Here is a 15694-nt window from a genome sequence, read left to right as displayed (position 1 = left end):
AATTACTAATGACAGGAAGGCAAATGACGTGCATATGGAAAAATATTTCTTCTCCTGAAGTACTTAAAAATCATCTGTTAAAGATTATGTCAATTCAAGATTCTTTTTTTTTTTTTTTTTTTTTGAGAGTGCATGTGCATGCACAAAAGTAGGGTCGTGGTGGGGGACTAGATCTCATGGCCCTGAGCCAATATCAAGAGTCAGATGCTTAACCAACTGAGCCACCCAGGGGTCCCAAGATTCAAATCAATTTAATTCAAGATTGTTTCTTAAGGATAACACAAGAAAATCACATTAAATTAATATTCATAAATATATTTGGTTGGACAGTTTAAATTCTACCTTTATATCTAAGAAACTGTAATATATGAAAAAAGTTTCTCATCTTCAACATAGTCTAACTAATTAAAAATATTCTAACATCATATGACATAACATATTTAGTACACAGTCTACACGGTCGCTTTCTAGTTTTTCAATCTCTCAAAGAAATTGAGAAAGACCATAAATGTGCAGGCAGGGACCTCTCCAAATAACTACATTAAGTATTCTGTAACGATTAAGAATAATATTCTTAAAGTACATGATCCAAAGTAACCTTGATAATTAATTTTAAAATTGAAAAGTAAAAAATGAAATTTGAAAATAAAAGTTAATTTATCTACAAAATTACCATACATACAGAAATATGCTATAAGATGCCAGCTAAGGCCACTTTATTAGAAGTTAATGATTTTAGAGGATAAAACTTTGGCAACTATCAGGCTGCTATTTCTTGCTATTTCCTTTTTAAATGGTTGACATAGGTTAACCTTGTTATTAAGGCTTATTAGTGTTCTTAAGCTAAATATACACATTTTTCATTATAAAATACCTTGTAAAATTTGACAATTTATTAATGCTATTTGATATTGTCAAACCAAACCCCTAAATTTTAAAAGGACAATATTTAAACCATAGATTTAGTGACTATGTAGGTTTTAATAACAGTGAGCAAATAGTTTAATACTATCTAATGACAGCTATGACCAGTGGTTATAAATTCTAAATGTTACTTTTCTTGAAACAAATGATACAGTTTCCTATGCTTAATTTTTACAAAGAATACATCGTGTATAATGGATGAGTTCTCACTGGCACTCATTCTCTAAGAGTTGAGCAATGGTTCCAGACCATCTCCACACTGTCATTTGTTCACATATCCATGGTAACTGCTTGGCTTGCGCTGAACTACATATTCAGCTACAGCCATAGAAGATCTGCAGTATGAACAAATCCCACACGGTGTTTTTAGGGGGATGTCAAGATAGATTCTACGTTTCAGGCATTTTCTATTATATAATGCTTCGCTTAGAGATTCCAATGCTGCACAATTTAAGACCCCCATATTCACTGTTCTCCCTCAAAATAGACGTTAGCCATCATCTTCCTTAGGAAAACTGGACTTACCACCAAAGGAAATGCCATGCCCTCATCTATACTCTGCATGCACTCTGTGAAAGCTTATTTCAGAGCACCTCGTGATTCATTGAATCAATCTACTCATCTTGCTTATTTTTTTCACTTTTATTGAGATATAATTGACATATATCGCTGTATAAGTTTAAAGTGTTATCTTACTAATTAACTTACCATATCTATTTCCCTTATGTCCTATGCCCCATGACATGACTTTTGCATATTCAGCTACTTGCTCTGCACCCAGCACATCTAGTCATTTACTTAACAACAATGTGTTAAATGCCTACTCAGAGGTACACTAGGGTAATGGTAAAGAACTCATCAGTTGTGTGATTATGGGCGCTTGCTTTACCATTCTTTGCCTCCTTTTCCTCATTTGTAAAATGAGTGTAGTATAGCATTTATTTTGCAAGGTTGTTATCAGGATTAAATTGTCAATGAATGTGAAGGGCATAAGGTAAGTTTTGCACAAAATCCATAAATGTAAGCTATTGCTTACATTACAGTAGCTAGTCTGGAACTATTCTGGGCCCTGGTGATATAGCAGTAAACAAAAATAGCAGGAGTGGAGGAAGACAGATTAAATAAGTAGCAGATAATTTAGATATACTTTAATTGCAATTGAGATTGCATGGACAATGGAACAGGGTAAGGGTATGGAGAATTTGGGGGGAGCAAAAATAGATTGGGTAATCAAGCAAGGCATTCTGAGGAGGTGAAATCCAAGTTCATACATGAATTATGAAAAGAACTGGCTATAGAAAACTCTGGACTGGAAACAAACTTTGCATATACAAAAAATAGAAAGAAGCTCGGTATGTGTGCAGCTAGATAAATGTTTAGTTAAATGAATTATTGGAAGGTTGAATGCATTATCTTGTTTGAACATATTCAAATGCAAACCCAAAGAGATTTCTGGATTTATCCCAATAATTGGTTTATAATTTCTATGACCAAATGTTGTGGTCTATCGAAAACTAAAAAAAAAAAAAAAATACTATTTTAAAGATTTCTGAATCTGAACACCGTAAATTGGTGTAGAATAATAGTAATTTCCTGGATATTTTTAAAGTAATACTGTCTAACAAATATTAAAGGTTTTACAAAAAAATGTTCTAAACTCATACCAATAAACTGAATTCTCAGAACCAACTTCTGAGTATAGCTATCTTATGTCATGAGGCACAAAGAAGTTAAGTAACTTGTCCAAGTCTCAAAGAGAGTAAGTCATACAGCCTGGGCTAAACCTTATTGCTCTCTTCTTAACAGCAGTAGAAACCTATCCCCCTGGCAAATTTGGACAAAATTTACTCTTCTGACTTTATACATTAGAATGGTAATTTATTTAATTTGGTATGATGTGTACTTACATGTATGGACATGCGTGTTTTGTAATGGCCCTCAGAAAAAGTCATTAGCATATATTTAAGGTCACTTTGTGAAATACATGAGGACTGGTACAAAAGATGCTCTGAGAACTTTCCGAATCCTCAATCAGGTTGGAGGGATCTGAGCACAAGCCCTTGTAGAGAGGTGGATGAAAGTGCTCTCTGGGTTGCCAAGTGTCAGGGCTGCAGCTGATAAACTGAGGCACTGTTCTGTTTCTTTGCTGTGTCAAGTTCAAGACCAATGAACCAAATGGGGTTCATCAATTTCCAAAGAAAATGATTTTCTGTCTTTTTTCTTTCTTTCTTTTTTTAATTTTGATCTCCCAGGATAAACATTTCTTGTGACACCTCTGACATGGTTATAGCCCTTGTAGGTCATCAGTAAACAGATGGGGTTGACGGATAAAAACAGCAAGCTGACTGGACAGACCTCCCCCAAAGCCCACAGTGGCAGGCCCTGGGAGACCCAATGAATCTCTCTGTAATCTTTGGTTAATGGCCAATCTGAAGCTTCTTCTACCAAAACAAATAAATATATGTCTTGAAAAACTCATATTGATTTTCATCTGGGAGACATATTAGGCAGGAGGAGCTGCTTGAGGTTTGAAAGGGACAACATAGGGAAATAGTGAAGACGGAGAGACGATGTGCATCCTGCAGGGAACCAGCAGAAAAGAGCCAGAGGTAAATGTAGGTATCCCCTCCATTTTGAGAGTTCACACTATGCCACTTCACTTTTATGAAAGACCTACTTAGTGCCTGTTTTCGCCAAACCAAAAGAAATCTGAAGAGGATTTTCACTTTCATCAAAGAAAGGTGATAAGCCAAAGTTGTGTTCCATGCCAGCCGGTACAGAGGCAGCCGCTGTAGTCCCACCAGCCTCCTCCCTGGGAACTCAGGTGTCCTGAGTCAGCAGGAGGCTCCACAGTTCTGAATTGTGTGTATAAGCATCTGTGCTTTAGCTTGATTTATTTTGTGCATCCATTAGCAAGATGTGTCCTCCAATATCAGAAAAGCCTATGAGAGGTTATTTTTGGGAGTCTGGGGATGCTCAAAAATTTTTCTATATGAATTAATGGTAATTGCTTAGCCTTATGCTCTTTTGGTTTATGAAAGGTTTCTTAGGAATGGTTTTCTTCCGGATAGTGGGGGAAACCTGTACCAGGACAGCTGCTTATGAGCTGGACAATTTGTTTTTGAGGAAAAGGAACGGAACGTGTGTGGTCCTCTTAAGTTTTGTTTTATTTTTTCTTTTCCAGAATAACAGTCTTGTTTTCTCCCAATCAAAATATTTAATTTAGTGAAGTCCATTATGTCTAAACTTGGGGTAATAATAGCAAAATAACAGAACAGTAATAATAACAACAAGGCAATAGTAACTACTAGAATTTACAGCTGAAATAGCTGAATTTGTAAAGACCCTAAGTAGATACTCATGGTTAATAAATATTTCTGTTGTTGATGTTGTTAGTTGAGGGCTAATTATGAACACCTTCTATTTATTGAGTCTCACCGGGCCTTTTTTTTTATCATAGTTTCTATTTATTTTCTCTAAGATAGTCATAACAGACTTGTAAGTGAAATCAATTTCTTATTTTTTAGCAAATGGCCTAAAACTTTAGAAATATTAAATTAATTGAACTAAGTTGCATACGCAGGAGGTCATAATCAGATTTAGATTGTTTGTGTCCAGGGCCCAAAGTCATTCTCTTACTTTGCATTATAAATATTTAGCTGAAGTGTGGGATTCTAATTGAAAAGCAGAAAATAGAGCTGTGAATGGATGGGAATTAAAGCATAAATAGGCTAAAACTTCATTTTTCTGTTAATCCACAGTTTTCCTTCTCTTGGCATTATTTCTATCCTAAATATTCACAAGCTTTCCAGTTTTACCTTTAGGACTTGAGCGATTTGAAGTGTCCTCATAAATTATAGGAAATGTCAAACTTTAAAAATGATCCCTTGTGTTATCTTTCACAATAAAACATTACGGTAATATATCCAACAAATGAGAAGCCATTGAAAAGGGAAATAGGCTTACAAGTTATTAGTACCTGACTCACAGGGTTTGAGTCACAATTATTATCCTTTAAGAAAATTATGAGACTTACAGACTCGGTTTCCACAATATGCAGTTTGCTATTTAAATTGGATATTCTTAAATTCTGTTACAAAATAAAACACTTCCAGCAATTGTCAAGACAGAAAACGGTTCCTGGGTTCATGATATGTTACTCATGGTATGAGTTTTCCAGAATTAATGAGGAAGTAGTGAACTTCTTAGTTTGTTGCTCTGATACAGCTGAGGGAAAATGCTGGGGTACAATGAACGGGCACTCAGCCAGCAGGCCATTTCCTAATAAAAACAGTTAGCATTGTGCCATAAACATATGAAAAATAGCTTATAAAACACCATGCTAGAACTTACTGAACAATGGGAAACAGAGGATATGATATTTTTTGTAACATCCCCATTTAAAAATAAACTTTGTTTATCTTTGTTTTGGTTCCCCAAGATAATACCTAAAATAGTTTTGGTAATCACCATTTGTATTTATGCCATTCTACCTCATAAGCATCAGATAGGATAGCTATATTATGCAAGACATTTAAAACATAACTTTAACAGAGCGTTGTCAGCTTTAACATACTCGTGTTTATGGGCTTTTGGGAAATTATTATTTTCAGCCAACTTAAGTACTTACTGAAATGGGAGTAAATAAAAAGAAAAGTAAAAATTCTGGAGAGGCTTAGCACAGAAAAGCACACAATGTTTAAATATAATTAGGGGTCAACACTCAGTGAGTCTCTACTTGATGGAAAAATATTACAAATAAGCATAGTGTTATTTAAGAATTATAAGTTTTGACTCCAGAAAAGAAGTGATACACTTCATTTAAAAAATGATTTTAAGGGCACCTGGGTGGCTCTCTCTCTGTGCCTACTTGTGATCTCTCTTTGTCAAATAAATAAAATATTAAAAAAATGATTTTAGAGAAGGAATACTCTTTTTGGAAATGACAATGGAACTGCAATTGCCAGTATCTTGTTACAAATTGTTTTAAATCCTACATGCAGGTTTCTCCTGCTCTATCCCAAAATAGAGCGTTCCTAGGAAACCTTTTAAGCATAAGGCAAAGAAGAAGTTATCACTAATTTATTTGGAAAAACTTTTGAGCATTACCAGACCTAAAAAAAATAAACACTCTTAGGCTTTTCTGATAGCGTAGGACACATCTTGCTAAGGGATGCACAAAATCAATCAAGATGAGGCACAGATGCTCTTAGATAGAGTTCAAGGCTGCCGAGCTTGGTGCTGAGAGGCTGAGTGCGGTTTCCAAGGAAGGAGCTTGGCGGGGCCATACTTGCTGCTTGGGATTCACGCTGCCTGGTAGAAAACAAATGCTGAAAGCTATTTTTGCTTTTCACCTTTTCTCCTGAAAGCCAAAATCCTCTTCGGATTTCTTTCTGTTAGCAAAAACAGGTACTAAAAATACATCTTTCGTACAAGTGAAGTAACATAATGCTAACTTTTGAAAATGTGTGTGTGTGTGTGTGTGTGTGTGTGTGTGTGTGTGTTGGGGGGGTATGTATAGTAATTTTCTCTAGAAAGCCAAAGCAACCAATAGAGTATACAAAACAGAAACATACCAGCTAATTAACAGAATCTTGTTACTGTATCTGAGTGACACACAACAGACAAACCAGTCATTTTAGGTGTCAACTTAGAAATAGTAATGACTTTGGAAGCACATTCATCCATTCAGAATGTTTGGCGGGGCTTTCACAAAGGAGACAACAAGTACCTTAGCCTTAAACAGAAGTAAATAGAAGTTTTCCGGGCAGGAAAGGAAAATGGATGTTCCAGTCAAAAGCCTTCCAAGAGCCAAGTTTTCAAAATGTGAGATTTGGTTACACTTCGGGTTACTATGGCATAAAATTTTGGATTAGGGAGGGAGAAGTAATTTGAAAAGGTTAGTTGGGATTCATTTTCATGTTAAAAGTGAAAACAAATTCAGTCTCATATACCTTTAACTGAAAAGATAATTAGCTTATGTTCTGGACAAATCTAGGGTTAGATAAGTGTAAGCTTTCAGTCTCTTTTCAATTCAGAGCCTTTCTCATTTAGCAGGATTTGGTTTCTTTCTCTGAATTGCTCAGCTCTGCTTCTTGTCTGTTGGGTTCATATTTTGCTAGACACATGCCTTACCATGGTATGTACTTTCTGCCCTATGTTCCTTTCCTGGTTGAAATCTGGAGGGAAAGAGAGTGAACTTTTTTTGACCACTCCTATGCTTGACCTAGAAGTTATTATGGTTGGATCCATTTCATCAGGTTCCCACTTCTGCTCCCAAACTGCCATGTACCATTGGCCAGATGTGTGCTGATAGTCTGTTCTTGGAGCTGAGGATAGAGCACCTCCCCCCTTGAATAACAGAGGTCATGGGTCATGGCAGCTGAAAAATAACAAAGGTCCATAATAGTCTGTCCCTTTGGCCATCTATCATAAAACAGCCTTATTCTTAAATTCCCCATTCCCAGTTACTGTATCTAGGTCCAGATCTATGCCTCTGGTTAATTTCAATTCTTATTCATTAGGCCTGAATGTAACTCCTCATGGGCCAGCAACTAACAGGAAATTTACCTCTATACAATAACCTATCATTTGTAAAACAAAATGACAGAGAAAAGAAATATTTGCAATAAAACTTCTATTGGATGGGGCAAATGAGAAATAAATACAGTGGCCAAGAGTTCATACCACATATAATATGTGGTTAAAAAAAAAATAGCAAGTGTTCTTTGCCCTGTTTGCTCTGGTGCTAGAAGGAATTATTTTGTTAGTAGCTTTGAATCAGTTGGCCTGATTCTTCTCTTCTGGGTGGCTTTCCTTATTTATTTATGTATTTATTTATTATTTGATTTATTTAGGTTTTCCTCATTTTTTTCTTTTTTGTTGTTGTTCCAGTAATTAAATGTGAGATATACATATGGAGTATGTCCCATCCCCTTCCACTTTGATATGATTAAGAATTTGGGATATGCCTTAGAGATTGTAATTATAGCTATTGTTTTCCAGTGCTGATGGGACAACTCTTAAAATTGAAGTGTACTTTCAATATATGTGTTCCAAACAATTCCATGGACTACTACTAAAGGTCAGAAATCTCTTCAAAGTAGTCCTTTTTTTTTTTTTTAAAGATTTTATTTATTTGTTTGTTTGTTTATTTATTTATTTATTTAGAGTTGGGGGCAGGGGCAGAGAGGGAGGGAGAGAGGGAATCTCCAGCAGACTCTGCATTGAGTGTGGAGCCCGACATAATGTGGAGCTCGATCCCTCAACCCTGAGATCATGACCTGAGCTGGAACCAAGGATCAGATGCTTAACCCACTGAGCCACCCAGATGCCCCTGAAGCAAGTCGTTGTATTAGAACCATGTCCCATATTTTTCTCTTAATATCCTCCAGACACATTGCTCTCCCTTTCATCTACTTGTCTAAACCTTGCTTCTGACTTGGGACAGTTTACCACATTGATTCGGGTGGGAGATAGAACCACTCTGACTCTTGCTCCCAACTACACATTATGTGGCATCTTTTAGGTAGGGTAACCGTCCTTTTTTCTAAGTAGTTTAAAATAGAAACTTCTTTGGAGGAAACTGATGAAAACGGCTTCTTACAGGTTTTAATATTATTTCCTCCTATTGTTCCTATTTCCCCGCTTTTGCTGGCAGTAACTTTAGTTTAGAAGAAAGAATTCAGCTTTCTAATCTTTTAAATTTCTCAGTGACCTTGAATAGGTCTCAGGCGAGAAAGGTATTTCTCAGTAAAGCCACATTTTCTTCCTGGCTGCATTTAAGTAAACCAATTTCAACACAAGCTTGTCTTTTTCTTATAAGACTTATAGAGAGCCATAGAAACAAGAACCACATTCCAAAATCTCACATTTTTCATATCAAGAGCAGAAATGCTGTTGTCTCAGTAAGGATAAATTCTGAGCACCAAGCTAAAATGGATGTGTATTTACCTATCTACAACCAAATTACAAATGCTATTATCTGTCCCCAACAGAAGTGGGAGAGTTCTCCCCTCTCCTTGATTCTCTCAATTTTGAATTTGCTGTCAGTCATTGGCAATGTTCCAGTCTTAGTGCCAGTTCTCATATCTTTTGATAAGTGAGAGAAAATACAATCCAGAGTACTTTGTCACAAAGAAAGTGTATTAACTCACAACTGAAAACGCTAGGGCTTGCTTGATCTTGGGGGATGTTAACAGGATCAAGTTTCTTCTGTTCGTGTTTTAGATTCATGTTTTTGTGTTGATTATTTATTATTTATTTATTTAAAGGTTTTATTTATTTGACACAGAGAGAGAGAGAGAAAGAGAGAGAGCAGGGGGAGCAACAGAGGGAGAGGGAGAAACAGACTCCCCTCTGAGCAGGGAGCCTGATGCAGGACTCCATCCCAGGACCTTGGGATTATGACCTGAGCCAAAGTCAGACGCTTAGCTGACTGAGCCACCCAGGCACCCCGTGATTCCTTTTTTACATAGTGTGCTGGTTTTGTGCCAATTTTGCTAAACTGGAACCACAGTTTTGGTTTTTTTTCCTATGATTTTGGATTAGGGTTTGCCACAAGTGGAATGTAGCAAGCTTTAGAAAGTAGACGTGAAGCTGTAGGCATTAAGTTCTGAAGGTAAGGTAAGGTAAGATGTCAAGCGATGTTGACTGCACATGTGGATTTGTTGTTTTACCTTATTGATATGCGACAGCCATGTAGCCTATAACTCTTTTATCACCTGCTATACCTTATCTGTCAGCTTCTCAGGGTCCAGGTAGAGCATACATGGAGTGTCACTGAGAAATGTATCAGCTTCTTCTTCAGGGAACCTACGATGTTAAGGTTAGAGAAGGGGAGAGTTAGGCTTAGGTTCCAGTTTACTCTTGTGCACTCCAGTTTATTTTTGTGGTTTCCAACAAGAACTCATGGGTCCCAATTTTCTCTCATTCTCTCCCCTCATTTCATGCCAAGTTTTACTTCTTGAATATCAATTTCAAGCCTATTACCAGACATAGAGGCAATGTCCTTCCCATGGATTTCTTCAGCAGCACTTCTCAATTGTGTCATGTCTTATTTTAGTAATAAATCTCTTATACCATATTGCTTGTAGTTGCTCCATTCCCTGGTCAAACCCTAACAATACAGATAAATTCTCTTTCTGTATTCACAATATGGCAAAAATAACTTCATCTGACATCTTCCCAAGTTCAAGCCCTGTGGAAAAGGCTTGGGTCTTTTTTAAGTACAAGGATTCTTATTGGATCATTTTGGGTCATTATTAATTTTCTATCAATGTCTATGACCAGGAAGAGAACACTGTGCTTATTGGTTAAGTCTGTCCATATTTCCACCCCTAAATTAATCACTATGGTCTAGGGAATTCAGTGTATTGATTGGCTAATTCTGAGTCACATGTTCTTTTTCTAAAAGAGTGGGTGCACTGAATGAGGAGGGTTGATTTCCAAAAGACTTCAAGATGTTGCTACCAGAGACAGAGAGAGAGAGGAAACTCAAGATGTTTATTATAGGGTGGACTATAATCTGTGTTGGCCTTAACGTTCTGGGCAAATTTTATAGTAATGGAGAATCACTGAGAATTTCTAAAAGTAGGGGACTTACAGAATCCAATAGACTTCTAATGTCTCAATGTTGAGATCAATATATCATTTAGTTTTGTTTTCTCCACTCTAGCATTGTGCCTACAACATAGTTGTTGCTCAAAAAATCATCAGATTGTTGAATATTATGACCTATGTTTTTGAAAGGTGGTCAGATACTATGTGAAGTATAGATAAGTGAGAAGTAACTGAGCCAGAATTATGGCCTTGCCTGGAGAATAGATCCAGGGCACTAGGCTGGAATTCTGGAATATGCAAATGTTAAAGGGCAAAGGAAAAAGTTATAATAAAGGAGATTGACAAACAGTAAAAATGTATAAAGGAAACTTGAGTAAGTTTTTTTGTGATTTCATTAGACTAATACATGGACTAGCACTCAGGGAAATTGAATGTTTATCTGCTTAAGCAATTTTTTAATGCATTCATGGTACTGCATGACTTTGAACAAATAAATCAGAAATGGATTTTTTTTATAGGAAGGAAGTAAGTTTGAATTAATAACAAAATAAAAACAACTTCAAAGGCAGGAACTGAATAAAACACGTCTGTTCTTAGGGGAAAAAAAAGTTATATGAAGATTTGACAGTTTATCCAAGTTTATCATAGGATGCCTGTATGAGTCCAATTTTCACTAAGTACTATAACATTTTAGGACACTCCAATTTTACTATTTATGAGTAACACATTAAAATGTCTCCTAACAAGAAACACATATATCATACATAAATTTGCTGGTCTTTCATAGTTACTTCTGACTTTTAGAATTCATCTTTTTAACCAGGGCCACCACCTAAACAGAAAATCTTAGGGAAATTTAGGTTTTGTGGTTTGTATTATAGCTTTTCAGGAAGATAGCCCGATGATGTGTAATATCTTTGTAGTGTCTTATAAATTTTATCACTTATGGATATAGTGATCTATTTTCTCATGGCTTGACTCTATAATTACAAACTTTAAAAGCAAATCATGTCATGACCGGTCCAGGAATTTCAACCATAAAATGTCAAGTATCAATTATAAAATTCAAAGCATTATATAGATATTAGCAGTATTGTTTTGTTCTTAGAACATTGGCAATTATGCACAACAATTATTGCCATGCTGCATATTTTTAAAATCTCTCTAGTAAGATAATGCCTGCTTCAGTGATAACGTTTTATCTATCCTTTGTTCTTTCTGCCCAAGGTATTAAAAATTACCAGCTCCCAGAGTGGCTTTCCTTTTTTCTTGTAAGTTTTTGTTAAAAAAAAAAAAAAAAAAAAAAGTCCAACAACATACCAAAACCAAAACCAAAACAAAACCCTCCACCATAATAAAGCACAATAATTCAAAGGAAAGGTAAAGTGCTAGTTAGAGACTATCCATGAAATAGGATCATGTTAGTGAAATATTTCAGTGCCAAGCATGTCAAAAGAATAAGTGACTCATAGGCCTTTCCTTCACATAAAATTTTCAGGTCAGTTCTTTTAACACACACATAAAAATAAAAATCTGATACTATGTAATACAAAATTCAAAAAGTGAACCATCTGCAAAGCAAAAGAAACAAAGAAAAATTCAAGTTTATCAATCTGATATTCGAGATTTAAAAAAATAAAACCTTTAAAGATATCATTATAGGGGCACGTGGGGGTGCAGTTCGTTGAGCATCTGACACTTGGTTTCAGCTGTTGTGATCTCGGGGTAGTAAGAGCAAGACACCAGGGAGTCTGCTTAAGTTTTTTGTCTCCCTCTCTCCCTGCCCCTCACACCCCCCTCAAATAAATAAATAAATCTTTAAAAATAAAATAAATAATCATTATACATGATGACAAGCCATTGGAGACTATAATACAAATGAGAACCCTACATTACAAAACTGATATACTTCCTTCAAAGCCAGATGTAATTCCACGATTAAATAATAACACCAAAATGAACTCAGTGTCTAAATTAGGATACCCAGAAAAAAATTATAAATCACATTTAAAAAGAAAACAAAGAGAGAAAAAGAAGAATGGAGGAAGAAAAGAAAAAAAAGGAAGGAAGAAGTTAAAATAAGTGTATTTAAAAAAGAAAAAAATAGTGGAACTGCAAAGGAAATGTGAGTTAATTCTTTGGGAAAAAATAGAATGTTAAATTTCTGGAAACTGTAATCATGAAATGTGAATTTTCCATGAGAGAGAAGGAATATAAAACATACAATTAGGATATTAAAATTATAAGATAATACTGTATACTCCCCAATGCTAATACATTAAACGATTCCTGTGAAATAAATGATCTTGTGGGTAATAACAAACTTCTAAAGTATGCCAAGAAATAGGAAGTAAAATGAGAAAGTGCACATTGAAATATTATTTCCACATAAAACTCTAAATAAAAACAGATGATTTATTACAAATTTACAAGGAACAGATTTAACATTTCCATGCCAAATCATGTGGTCAGGAGTATAGAAAAGGATAAAAAATTATCCAATTCAGCTTTTGAAGGTAATATTGTTCTGAAAGTATAATCATTTTTATGATATTAAATGTGAAATTCAAAATAAAATCCTAGCATTGTATAAAACAGACTGTTAAGGGAGTAATTTCTATTTTCAAGTACCTTTTTTTCTACAAGAAGGTAGTTAAAAAGTAGCAACATAAGATATTTTATATATATATATGATATATATTATATATATATCATATATATTCAATAAAAAAGACTTATTTCAAAAGAGGCTAAAATATATTTGATAAGATTCAATACCTACTACTTGTCAATCTCTTAGAAAATGAGGAATAGAAAAATCCTTTGTTTCCCGTTTGTACCCCTAATCCACAGCAGCCACCCACGTTTGTAGTCCGCTCTATATTCTGTAGTCACTAAGACCTCTATTTCGAAAATCCTACTCTAGCCTGGCTTTTTAGCCTTCTGGTTCCATTTCTCTACTAATCCCAGGACAGCTATTTGAATTAATTCAGATCTTAAATCCACTTATCCTACTACTACATCATTTTGGCCTCCTTACCCCCATCTTCACTTACATTTAGTCTAGTTTAGATTGCAAGGTGAATCATCAGACTCCCTTGTAAACAGATTAATCTCCATTATTATCCTCTTCATCTCTTGTAATAACTGTCATTTCACTGCAAGTTAACCACAATCCTCAAAACGCTCTCAACCCATCTGATAGTCGTACTCAATTTCCCATGATCAGAGACGAGTATGTGACCCTTGATATTCTTCCAACAAAATTCTCCCACTACCTCCAGCAAGACTTCCTGTTAGAAGATGGATTGGTTAGAGGCAGGCTTTTCTGCTCACCTAAAAATATAAAAGCTTAGCTGGGATTTGTTTCCCAAATTCTGCCTTCTACCTGTTAAAATGGGAGATATCTCCTTGCTCCAACCAGGCCAAGATCTCCACCAGAGTTTTTCACCCACACACACAAATCTAACAACTTTCTTCACTCTGCTTGTTAAATTAGGAGTACCCCTGCTGTGACCTCAGGTGGTGTCTTCTGTTCACCTGAACTGATTGGACCTTCTCAAGGGCTTATCTCCTGCCTCTGTGTGAAGCACCCTTTCTTCCCACCTAACTGGTTCATTCTCATGGGTATACAATCAGCCTTCAGGTTTATTCAGATGGGTAATAGACCCCTTTAAAAACTATTTGTTTTTAAAGAGCAACCACGATCACAAAAACAAAACTTTGGCCCATATTAATCTAGTTTCTGTATCCACTTCAGCAAACTACAGTTAATTTTTCCTACCCTTTGTCATCAAATTACTACTTCCCATTGATTCTTTGTCCTCCTCAAAAATGTTTTTAATATAGTTTTTTGAGAAAGCAACACATGACTATTGTAAAGATTCAACTTGTACTAAATGTTAAGCAGTACAAAGTAAGCAATTTTTCTGTCATTGATCTCCAATGCTCAGGTTTCTTTCTTGAAGTGATTTTATTTTGTTATTTTGCACAAAGTGTAGCACACTTTGCTTCTCCACTTAATGATTCATCAAGGAAGTCTTTCGTGGAAATGTATGTAGGTATGCCTCATTCCTTTTTACAGGTTCGTGGTTTGCTATCTTCCATAAATGCCACTCTGAAAGTCTTTGTAATTATATTTTATGGCATATGTTTATAGGATAAACTCTTAAAAGTGGAATTATCAAATAAAGGATATGTTTATTTACAGTTTTGATAGATGTTGTGAAATTGCTTTCCCAGGGGTTGTACCAACGCATGTTCATACCAGTGCTGTATGAGAGAGACCTTTTTCCCATGCCTTCCCTAACTCAGTATATTAGGAAAACTTGCTTTTCACCAAGAGCATTAGTTGAAAACTCGATAGTCAAATGTAATTTTTAAAAACATTTTTATTGAGGAATAACTGATATACAAAGAACTGCTCACATTTAATGTGTATAATTTGGTGAGTTTAGATATATACAAATACCTGGAGACCATCATCACAGTCAGGGTGATAGACATATCCAACATCTCCCAAAGGTTCCTTGTATCCATCCCCTCTTTTCTGTGGTGATAACACATAATAGCAGACGCACCCTCTCAACACATTTTGAAGCACACAATACTGTACTGTTAACTATAGGTAAGATGTTTGTACAGCAGATAGGAGTTGTTCAGTGCGTATAAAGTTTCAATTATGCAGTCAAAGTGTAAATTCTAATGTACCTTCATTTTATTATGACTGAGGTTGAGATCTTCGAAATTTTATTTCTTTTTTCTGTGAATTTATGTGTAGACATTTTTAAAAAGTGGGTCACTGATAATTGTACAACTTATTTGTAAGGACAGGATAAATAGAGGATAATTAGCTTATTAGCATATATGTTATTTAAAAATCTAAGTTTTTTTTAAAATTAGATTTAAAAATCTAATTTGTTGTTTTTAAATATTTCTTGCTATGGAGAACCTTTTAATTTTGATGAACTCAAATTTATCAATATTTTCTTGAATAGATTCTGTACCATGACTAGAAAGTTATGCCATGCCTAGAAAGACATTTTAAAATAAAGAATAAAGGAAAATTTTCAGTGTTTTCTTCCACATTTTGCAGTTTCAATTTTTTACTTATAAAAAATTACCTTTTCTGAAATTTGTAAACATTGTAAACATTGAAAGAAGGACTCTAACTCATTTATTTTCTCCAGATTCTATCCAATTATCCTAG

Source organism: Lontra canadensis, unplaced genomic scaffold, assembly GCF_010015895.1.
Source record: "Lontra canadensis isolate GAN:19392208 unplaced genomic scaffold, GSC_riverotter_1.0 scaffold1, whole genome shotgun sequence".
Lineage (NCBI taxonomy): Eukaryota > Metazoa > Chordata > Mammalia > Carnivora > Mustelidae > Lontra > Lontra canadensis.
Note: the sequence above shows the minus strand (reverse complement) of the source record.